The following is an 8,716-nucleotide window of genomic DNA, read 5'->3' as shown; positions in this document are numbered from 1 at the left end:
CCCTTGTCAGATAAGAGACGCCATTCAAGCAGCCCTGATATATTAGTTGTCAGATATTTGTTTAGAAACCTTCAAATGAAGGAGATCTTTCAATGTTGATGTGAAACTCAAGATCCTTGACATATGTTTAAGATGAAAATTATTAACCATCTGTTTTGGAGGGCAAGGAAGGCAAGAGGTGAGCTGGTAATTAAGATTCCTTGTTGAGACACATGTAAGATATATTACTACTTATTTGTCATTTATAGATGAAACAATATATAGCTCTTTGTGTTCCATATAAGGACAGAAGGATATGGGTGTATCTCTTAGAATTAATTATAGCAATCAGCCAATAGGAAATCCAACCAGGCTGATTGAACAGAGGCAGCCACAGGAGGAGCAAAGGGGGCTGGATTAAGGGAATATAAGTGCTGGCCATAATGGCAGGAGGCAGGCCAGAGCTTGGTAACCATATACCACTGTGCCTCTTATTTATTTGTCTGACAAATAAATTATTATTTTAATTTCTCTGTTGCTGCGTTGAATATTTCATTCCAGCTAAGCGTTAACCACAAGCAGGGTGCTACAACAGCACAGCAGAAGGCCGTGCCACCCGCCGCTAGCCACGGGAGGCCTCTGCAGGCCGTCCCGTGGTCCAAAGTAAAGCTAACTTCCTGGCAGAAATGACTGGCAGAATCCGAGACCAGGGAAAAGAGACAGCGGAAGAAGATTGGAAGAAATTTAAGAACTATCTTAAGAAACATTGTAAAATTAATGAGTGTTAAAATGATGCGGCTTTAGAAAGTAAGTGGATTACAGCTGTAAAGATTAAGTTAAAAGAAAAGAAAGGTTAACAATTAGATAAAATTAAGGGTGAGGATTTGCTGAACTAAATATTTGAAATTGGAATGCAGAAAGGGGAGGTATGAGGAGGTCGGTGAAGTAAGTTTTAAGAAAATAAGGTTTTGAAATTATACTTGTTCTTTTTTCTCGTTTGTGTTCGTTTGTATTGTTGTGTTTGTTTATATAATTTGTGAAACTTTAATAAATATCTTATAAAAAAACAAAAACAAAGTAAAGCTAACTTCCCTTTCCAGGAGAGAAATCCAGTGACGAACCCGGAAAGAAAACAAAATGAGCCTGGGCCGAAAAGCATCGGCCCTTTTCTGGCCCTCACCCCACCCCCCAGCTGGAAGCCCGTTGGCCTGCTGAGATGGGGGTGGGACAACGGCAAGGTGGGTGCAGCAAGGTGAGTGTCACTTGGCCAGGTAAGCCCATGCGGTGTCACAAACCCTGCCCACCTCTTGGAGGGCGTGAGCGGAAATTGCTGTCAACTGGTGTTCTTTCTTGCTGATTGGTATATGCTCTTCTCGTGGGTACATTTTCTGCCCTGTATGTAGATTGCCAATTTCTGTTTATATTAGCTTTGTTTTTGTTGTGCCACACCCATAGCTGTCAACTTTCAGATTTGAAAATAAAGGGATCAGCAGCCTCACCTGTCCCGGGGACTGTCTATGGGATATCTAACAATCCGGGATAGCAGCGGGAAGCAGCAGGAAACGGCGCTGGAATAAGGGGATTTCCCGCAAAAAATGGGAAGGTTGACAGCTATGGCCACACCCTGGGCTTCTTGTAAGGGAGGGTGAGTTGGAAATGCTTTTAAGTGATACATAGTTCTGGCCTGAAACATAGTTTAGCAACCCCTCTTTTTCTGCAGTCAAAGGCAGGCAACGTCCAACGGGTTTAACAAATTCCTACTGATTTCTCTGGGATTTGCGCTGTGAACCTTGATCAGTCGCCAACAGATCTACAGAAGGAAAATTTAAACCAACTCCAAATCCAGAGACTAGAGGGCAATATAAGAAATAACACCATTCCCAGCTGGGGCAGAAAAGCAAAGTTTTCACAAGGAATTTATTCTGTTCAGTTAAATATTTGAGTCAAACTCCTGTGTTTGGTCAAACCCCCCTATTCATAACCCAGGACTTATAATGAACTGTTGACAGTGAAAAATGCAGCACTAGAACACTCTAGGTACAGCTAGCGCCGTTTTATTCATGGAGTAGGTAGGTTGATTAAAAAGGGAAGCACGTGGTTGAATTTAAGTCAGTCGTTTTAAGACTAAATGAGAACTACATTTCAAATATGTGATGGAAATTGAATTGTGGATTTAGAGGCCTTATCTCAGCTGAATATCATAATGAGAAAAATAAACTGGAGTGAGAGGAAGGTTCATGTAATAAGAATGTCCTGGAGGGGATATCATTAACAATTTTTAAAGAGCCCTGGAGAGTAGTGGCAAGACCAGACCATTTGTTTTTCTCATGTCCTAGGATGAGGACATGGGGGAGAGTATATCAGGGAACACACCTGGGACTGACTGGTCTCCTACGCCTTTTTACTTGCATATTATATAGAATTGCCCTTTGAAGTGCTGGTTGTAAAAGGTAAAGGTAAGGCGACTATGGGGTTGTGGCCAGTGGGGTAGCAAGGTCAGGTGGTACCTGGTGCAGAAAATTTCTTGTCACCCCCCCCCCCACACACACACACACATTGAAATTATTAAAAGAAGGAAAAATAAGATACTTGCAGTTACAAGTGTTATCTTCTACCTCCCTCTTCTTTTCTTTCCTCCTCCTCCTCCGGCTACAACAGCAGCAGCGCCACCCCCAGTGTCTCTCTCATTCGCTTTGAGGCAGCTGCCCAGACAGGAGTGGTGTGGCACAGCGTCCTTTACCTTGAGGAAAAAAAATATTTTAAAAACAGATATTTTTGCCATTTTGTCACTCCCCTCAGTGATGACACCCAGGGCGAACTGCCCCCATGGCAACCCCTCTTCCTACGCCTCTGCCTTCAGGTGTCTTCTAAAAGTCAGATAGTTGTTTATTTCCTTGGCATTTGATAGGAGGGTGTTCCACAGAACAGGTGCCACCACCGAGAAGGCCATCTGCCTGGTTCCCTGTAACCTCACTTCTAGCAATGAGGGAACCACCAGAAGGCCCTCGGAGCTGGACCTCAGTGGGTGGGAATGGGGCTGAATGATGGTGGTGGGGACACTCCTTCAGGTATACTGGGCCGTTCACGGGGCAGTGCTGGATTAAACCCTTTGGAGGTCTCTTGGCAGCCAAAATCTGGGCAGGGGGGCAGGCCTCGTGTGCACGCTGGATTAACATTGAACTAAGAAAGCTTGATGGTCGTTTTCTTTCAAGATCAAATCAATATTATTTTGATCCATTGTCGTGGGACCCCTAAAAAGTGTGGGACCCATAGGCCAGTGCCTACTCTGCCTATTTGGTAATCCAGCCTAACCCCCTTTGGCTGCAGGAGAGAGAGAAGAAATGGAAGTTGAGGGACGCTTCCTGACGTGCTGTTCCCCACAATGAAATGGAAGGCTCAACATTTGCCAGGCACTTTCAGATGCTCAGCAGCCTTGTGTGGTTACAACAACCCTGTAAAGTAAGCCAGTGCCATGCGCTCCCCAAATTGCAGCTGAATCCCTCACAGATTGGCATCCAGCCTCTGCTTAAAAGCCTCCAAGGAAGGAGAGTCCACCACCGTCCCAGAGAGTCTTACCGTCAGAAAGTTCTTGCTAATGTTTAGTCCGAAACTCCTCTCCTGCCCTCCGCTCAGGAGCAGCAGAAAACAACCTTGCTCCCTCTTGCAGCCCTCAGATATTAGAAGATGGCTCTCCTCTCTCCTCTTCTCCAGGCTAAACATACCCAGCTGCCTCAACCGTTCCTCATCAGGCTTGGTTTCCAGATCCTTCATCATCCTGGTCGCCCTCCTCTGCTCACCTTCCAGCTGCTCAATATCCTTCTTCAACTAGCCTGCGCTGACTGGCAGCAGCTATCCAGGGTTTTGAATGGGGGGGGGGACATTCCCAGGACAGAAGGCCTGCATGCAAAGCAGATGGTTCAATCCTGCGCTATGGAGACCCCTAGCCTGCCTTGAAGGATGTGGGGGTGGTCTCCCTTTGCAAATGGGGCTGCAGCAAGAAGGAAGTGAAATGCCGATATGAATCTGTGGAGAGAAGATGCAGCCCAGCTGCAGGCGGAACAGAAGGTGCCTCCAAGTTTTGACAGAGAAGCATCACCTCTCAGAGGTTTGCTTGCTATTTTTCTTTTTCTTTTATTTATCACTTTTATTTGACTCATTTTGTTTTATTTATATTTATTTTATTTTTTATTTTACCCTTTTTATTTTAACACTTTTATTTTACTTTTTACTTTTTTACTTTTTGCATATTTGTGCGCATTTGTGAGCATTTGTGTGCATTTTTGAATATATTTCTTTTGTTTATAGAGAAATAGGGGTAAGTGTAGGGTTAGGGTGGGGGTTAGGTTTAGGGTTAGGGCTGGGTTTGGGAGTGGGATCAGAGTTTGGGATCAGGCTTGGGTGGGAATTTTAGCTAGCTATTTAGCTTAGAAAGGAGGGGGGATTTTTCGTAAAGATCTGCAGACTATAAGTACCATTCCTTTCCTTTCTCTTGGTCTCCTGGGGGCGGGGTGTGAGTCCTGGGTCCCCTCAACAGCTTTAGCTCTTTGGTCCACCAGGGAGCTTCATGGCTGAGTGGAGATTTGAACCCTGCTCTCCCAGGTCCTCCCATTCCAGCCCTCCAACCACTACACCTCTGCCTGGCTCCATGGGTTTGCATCTCTCCAGCTGTCCTACAATATTGGCCTTCTCGCCTTTCCTGGGGGTCTCTCTGGCTCCAAGGAAGACTCCACCCCCTTCCTCATGTTCAGCTCCTCTTCTGGGGCAGCTTGATGCTTGGAGGACCCTCCTAGAGGTCTCCTCCCTCACCAGGAAGGGCAGGGCTGTCCTAAGAAGACGAGGCAGAGCAGCCCTTTAACAGCTGGCAATGGTTGTCTTTCCTTTGGGCTGGAGCTCTTGAACCCATAGCATTTGGGGCCTCCTTTCTCTCTCTGCCAGCCATTCATGCTCTGGGCTGCCTCTTTCCAGCTTTGGCGATGCCCTCTCAGGTCGCAGAACTGCAGAGAGATGGCAGGAATTGGGCCATACGCCCCTCCTCTCTCTCTCACACACACACACACACACACACACACACACACAAATTGGGGCTGCCAGCTTCTGAGTCGCTCTCTCTGCTCGTCTCTTCTAGGTTCAGGCGCTTAAGGCGGCTGATCAGCTGCAACAAGCTGGCCCCCTTGGAAGTCCTGGAGCAGCCTGAGGTGTCAGGTGACCATCCTTTTGGGGATGGAGGAGGGCAGGAATGGGCTGGGGGGCATCTAGTAAAAAGATGCACAGAGCCAGATGGCTGGATCCAACCCACCTATCTGCGACAGCATCTGGAAACCCAACCCCCCCCCCGAGCAACCACCCCATTTTGTGGGGTCTGTTGGAGGAAGCAGGGGGCTGGGCTGTGGGGCAAGGCAGGGGGACAGTGTCAGTGGGAGGGGCATCTTCCCTGGGGAGCCATGTTCTGGGGGCAGGAGGTCAGGATTGGCCCCCAAGGCCTGGGGTGTCCTTCTCCTGTAGTAGGACTTGGAATCCAGGAGAAAACTCTTGGAAAAGCCTTGCAAGGGGCTCAGGGAGGAACTCACCTGTACCCATGTCCTTCACTTTGCAGATGTGCTGGGGATCCACATCCCTTCCGTTGTGGTGAGTATTGGATAAAACAAGAGCAGGGAGGGGAACCCTCAGACCTGCCCCCCTCTTGCACTCCACTCTGCACTCTCAGATGTGGAGGAGCCCTCCCCCCACAAGGAACTGATAGCCTGACTTTTGCCTTTCAGCTGCTTGACAAAGATCAGCTTTATCTCCTGGGCATCATCCAGGACTGCCAGTCAGCTCGGCTCAGGGGGCTCCGAACCCTGAAGTACTCCAAGGAGGAGACGGCCAAAGCCATTCTGGTGAGTGATGGGTGGTGTGAGGGACCCCATGGGGAGGGAGGGGCAGAGAGGGGCTGGCGTTTGGGGTTGGTGCCGTCCTCTGGAGACTCCTGGAAGGAGCTGACTTTTCTCCTCTGCTCTCTTCTAGAACATCCTCGGCCACTTGGAGTACTTCAGGGATCGCCCCCTGAGCCTGGCCCTGGCCTTTGAGGCCCTCCTGCAGTTGAGGTGAGTGGGGTCTTCTGGGTGGGTGGGGCTGCAGGGGGGCAGAACTCCAGGGGGAGCTTTGGGTGGGCAAGTCAGGCAGGAGGGAGAAGGGGACAAGGGAGACTTGGAGGAGGCAGTGTCTAACCCCTTCCCTTTCTCTCTCCAGTTTTATGATACCCCACTTCAGTCCCTGTATGGTGAGTGCGATCCTCCATAGAACAACAGAGGCAGTTCTGGGGAGCGCAGAGGACAAAGAGGTCTGTCCTCTGCTTTAAGTTCTTTTTGCACAGCTCTTTCTTCTTCCCACACTCTTACAAAATTTAACCCAGCAGCACTCAACCTCTCTTCTCTCTTTTCCCACAGGAACTGAAGAGGCCATTCCAGAGCCTGCTGGGGGGTCTCCTCCTAGAAGCCCCCAATACTAGCACCCTTCTCCAGTTGCTTACCGTAAGTATCCTGATAGCACCAGGAGTGTTTTTAGGGTTGCCCCCCTGTCCCTTCCCCAGCTAACTGTCCCATTTCTTTCATCCCACAGGACCTCCGATATTACGCCCCTTTGGGGAGTGAAGACCAAAGGAAATTAGCGGCCAGCAGTATATCCCTGCTGCTGGCCCTTTCACGAAGATTCCCGAACCTCAGAGTAAGTATTTTGCCTTCCTGTATTCAGTTCTTTGGTTGCTTCCATCCTTCCTGGGTGGGGCTGCTTCTCTTACACCCATCCAGGGTGGGGTTCATAGTGTCAACTGACTCATATTTGTCTTTCCTCTGCAGAACACAGTAATTCGGCCGGAGCTGGCTTGTTTCAGGAATAATCTGAAAGAAGGTAAGCCCCACACCTTGGGGACAGTGAACTCCCTGTCCCTTGTTTGCCCAAGACACACCTCCCAGGTCTTCTTGCTGGGAGTCCTGCAGGACCTGCTTCCTGCCTGGCAGGCCTTCCCCACCTGGCCTGGGAGGGCAGCACCCAGACTGACTCCAGCTACAAGAAGCGGAGAGGACTGAACTGATTTTCTCTCTTTTTCATTCTCTTCCATCCAGATGACATCATCATTGAGGAGTTGTGATTTGGACGTCTCAACTGGCCAAAGACTGGCAGAAGAAGAGGCACTCACTGAGAATCAGGAGGGGGACAGATGATTTAAGCAGCCATGAAATATGGACTGAGATTGGGCAGAAAAAGAAAGAAAGAAAGAAAGAAAGAAAGAAAGAAAGAAAGAAAGAAAGAAAGAAAGAAAGAAAGAAAGTCATCTAATCTCTGCTTTAAAACCTGCAAGGAAGGAGAGTCCATCACCTTCCAGGGGAGTCCATTTCTCTGTTGAACAATGTTCAGTAGGAATCTCCTTTGTTGTATCCTGAAGCCATTGGTTTGAGTCCTACCGTCCAGGAGAAAAAAAGCTGGCTGCATCTTCCATGTGACAGCCCTTGAGTTATTTGAAAATGGCTCTGGTGTCACTGGATCAAGCTGATCAATTTTCTTGCATTCCTTAAACTAAATTGTTTTTAATGGATTTTGAATCAACATGCAATAAATTGTTACTGTTTTGAATTTCATTGTGTTATTGTCTTCCATTGATCTGGGCACTTTTCTGTTGTTAAGGGGGCTGGAACTGTAGCTCTTTGAATGGTAAACTGCAGTTCCAAGAATCCTCGGGGAGAAGCAATGTGTTTTAAATGTATGCTGCCTAAGTTTCGCTTGCATCTTTTAAGTGAGGGACCAGTGACAGGATTTGCTTCCAACTTCATCTCCATCAGGCCCTCCATGTAATTTGGGTCCAGAGGAAACAAATAGAGGCATTCAGGGAGGGATCACTTTGAAGAAAACTTGCCCAAGGACCAAGAAAATATGGGTTTCAATTTGTATTGGGAGTGATCATCTTTCAAAGACTTATTAAAGTAGACTTGGCCTTTACATTGCACCTTTCCCTGTGTTATTATTACAATAGATAGTGAACGATAACTTCAGGGGAATAAGGGTTATCTTTTGCTGTCTGCTCTAAACAAGGCTTTGCAGTACAATACTACATGGGAAAAATAATGAAATGAGTTGTCTGAACATTTGGGCAGAAGTCATATCCATAGAGACATTCTGACTAACCACTTGGCTCATGTGTTGCCATTTATTCAGTTCATTATGCCTATAAACACGCACACACATACATACACACACACACACTAATTCTTTTCTGTAAATCCAATTTTAATGCCTTAGACTTTGAGATTGTAGAGTTTGAAAACTACTGGGGAAGCTTATGCATATGCTGCTTAAAAAAATATCTTAGCCTGTGGCTATATCTGAACTTTGCAAGAGTTCTCAGAAGTCATCTGAAGGCCACATATTCTGTTTCTGATGTAATTCAGATAACTGAATATGGCATAAAGGCATCTGATCCACATAATTATGAGATGTACGGTCTTGATGACATTGAATTTCATGAGCACAGAACTGTACACAAGGAGAATCATACAAATAGGAACTAGAAGCATTAGAGAGGTCATAATGTTCATTTATGCCGTGCCTTCCAGATATGCCGAACATAATTAAAATTGTTAAAAAGATTGGGAACAATGGTTAAACCCCTTGCTGATATACTTCAAATCATCCAGTGATCTATGAGAAGATCCCAAACAACCTTTTGCTCGCCCCTCTGCTAAACCAAAAACGATCCAAACCTAAT

General features: G+C 46.9%; 1 long non-coding RNA gene across 1 annotated transcript; it reads left to right on the top strand.

The window, feature by feature from the left end:
* The first annotated feature begins 6,311 nt into the window (after positions 1-6,311).
* Positions 6,312-7,803, top strand: LOC309531706. The gene is made up of 3 exons (XR_014219378.1): positions 6,312-6,488; positions 6,577-6,681; positions 6,813-7,803. It is a non-coding gene; the product is annotated as an uncharacterized lncRNA (long non-coding RNA).
* The last annotated feature ends 913 nt before the right edge of the window (positions 7,804-8,716 follow it).

This window comes from Podarcis vaucheri (genome assembly GCF_965113315.1).
Source record: "Podarcis vaucheri genome assembly, chromosome: 4".
NCBI lineage: Eukaryota > Metazoa > Chordata > Lepidosauria > Squamata > Lacertidae > Podarcis > Podarcis vaucheri.
The sequence above is the reverse complement of the archived record's forward strand: the minus strand, read 5'-3'. Positions and strand labels throughout refer to the sequence as shown.